The sequence below is a fragment of the Lactuca sativa genome, chromosome 1 (genome assembly GCF_002870075.4).
Source record: "Lactuca sativa cultivar Salinas chromosome 1, Lsat_Salinas_v11, whole genome shotgun sequence".
Taxonomy (NCBI): Eukaryota; Viridiplantae; Streptophyta; class Magnoliopsida; order Asterales; family Asteraceae; genus Lactuca; species Lactuca sativa.
In genome coordinates this window covers 47,343,737-47,346,289 of record NC_056623.2, presented here as the reverse complement: position 1 = coordinate 47,346,289, position 2,553 = coordinate 47,343,737, and the positions used below count along the sequence as shown (strand labels likewise).

The 2,553-nt window shown below is 30.6% G+C and overlaps 1 long non-coding RNA gene across 1 annotated transcript; it reads right to left on the bottom strand.

Moving 5' to 3' along the window:
- Positions 1–356: 356 nt before the first annotated feature.
- LOC122195893 (uncharacterized) lies at positions 357–2,225 on the bottom strand. Its single transcript, XR_006186915.1, has 5 exons — positions 1,677–2,225; positions 1,108–1,204; positions 938–1,028; positions 638–833; positions 357–518 (listed from the first exon to the last, which is right to left on the bottom strand). It is a non-coding gene; the product is annotated as an uncharacterized LOC122195893 (long non-coding RNA).
- Between the last annotated feature and the right edge of the window lie 328 nt (positions 2,226–2,553).

Below are 2,553 nucleotides of genomic sequence, written 5' to 3'. Positions count from 1 at the left end.
ATATTTATTTTAATATGTTCTGAATGAAATTATTTATTTAATTGAACAATTTTATCCGGATTATATATTTGGTTATATATATATATATATATATATATATATATATATATATATATATATATATATATATATATATATATATATATATATATATATATATATATATATATATATATTATTGGGTTTTGTTTCAATTGGACTTTGTTGATAAGTGTTTGTTGTAAAAATGATCAACTTTTACCCATATACAACAAATGCTACAAAATATATATTAACAAATAAAAAAACAATTACTAAAATCTTTGTGAGAACACTATATAAAAGTAACTTTATGGAGTTGCTTTTTATTTTTAAAAAGATTTCAAAAAATTGATGATGTTGACTTAGAATTGAAGCAAAAAACTTGGTTGCTACCATTCGAACTTACAATTTGTTCATCATAACCACAAGACTGGTGATACATGATCACTAATACTCGGTTGTATCATACAATTTTTCACATTCCAACATAGTGTTACCTGCAAATATGCTCATCAATCATTAACTATTCAATTTCCGTATTGGTATACACACAATACATTTAAAAAAAATTGAGATAAGGAAAATGAATACCACAAATAGATTAAATATGTAGTACCTTCTTACACATCCATCACAATATGTGCTCTGACACGTAGAGAAAGCACATGGTGGTGGTGGACTAAACATCTCTAGTATGTAAAAATAAAAGTTGTGAGGACGAGACTTTTCATATTCTTGAGCATTGATTATGGTCCATTCCTCATGGTATTTTCGATCATATGGGACAACCTTCCTATCATGAAAAGGTTCCCCTGTCATATAGAAAGGAAAATTCCATGATTTTTTAATATTTAAGTATCATGTACAAAGATCCATAATTATAACATTACTAAGAAAACCAGATGATATGTGATACCTTGATTGTCTTTCTTCTCAACATCAATAGTCTTTTTTCTTAGCATCAAGATAAGAATCAGACACCACCCAAAGAACGTCGTCAGCTAGATCTTAGACAAGGAAAAAGAAAACATTATGAAGTTTGTACTATATTTGACTGAAAAAATGCAGCTATTGCCATCCACCTACCTTTGATCTTATATGAGTCCTCTTCACACACATGGATGTAAATGTATAACAACATTAGGAGGAAATTGAATAAATCTTCATTTTTGCTTCCTCATCGCTAGAAATACATAAAGAATTGATCTCATAAATTATGTATATACCATATGAATATACAACATCATATCTTAGTAAATTCTTGTGAAATTTTGTAATGAATTAATCCTATACCATCCTTTGAAACTCATAACAATATCGATACTACTGAATGAAAAGTATGACATAGGTTAACAATGGAATGAATAAAGAGCATATGTAACCCTAATAACAAAATCATCCAAGTTCCAAGGATCTTAAGGATAGAAGACCAAAAAGCCATGATGCTTTTAAATCAACAAATAAGTACGTAGAGGTTTTTCAAAATTTTAGGTTATTATAAACATTGATTTCCGGTAATCTAAGTATGAAAACAAATTAATTACAAACCCAAAACCCGAAAAACATACATATAAAGTCCAAACATCAGGAGTGTATTTGACACAAAAAACATCAAGTTTCATGTCTAAACATCAGGTTTTGTGTGAGGTTCGGACCAGTTCGTAACTTTTAACTGGAGATGGTTGCAGATTGATGGGAAGATGATGACGCGATGAAACTCCGATCGACGTCTTTGCTCTCCGTCGTTGCTTGGGCCAAGTTGCTACTTCCTTGTTCTTTGGTATGCTTAGGTGGCCGGGATAAGTAAAACTCTACGACGTCTCTGGCTAGGTCGTTGGTGGTCAACACTGTCACAAACACTCGCTACATTTAGAACCCTCCGATTCTCCACCAAGCAAATAACATTAGGGAGAGGGTGAAATAAAAACGAAAAACAAAAGGAGGGGAAAGCGGTAGAGTAGAAAGGAAAGATGATGGGATCGGCTCTAGAAACACACTTGAAGACAATGGAACAAAGTAGGTGGCAATTACAAAGGAATGTGTAAAGAGACGATTAGAAGAAATCGAAGGGAAGGCTACCATAAGGATCTAAATCGATTGAAGGGTAGACGAAGGACCAGATTACGGAGGTGCAGAAAATATTGTGGTTGAACTGTGAAAAACATAAAAGGTGTGGCCAAATTGTGAGAGATCCTAAAGCTACTATTCATAACTCGCATGTATATTAATATATTTATATTATATTATTAAAAAAAATTATTCAAATTTGTAAAAACCTTTTAAATAAAAAAAGATACATATGAAATTTTTAAAAAATGAGAAAGAGAATATTTTTGGTGTAAAAGTAGAATGTAAAATAGAGTATGATTGAATTTGAATATATATCATTTTAAATTCTATTTTCACTCTAAAGTACAATGAAAATAGAATGTGGTTGGAGATGGTTGTACCATGGATATACTTCAAGTTGTTACGACATCACGAGATTAGCTATTGATTCATTGGTATGCTTTATTGATCTATTGGTATTAC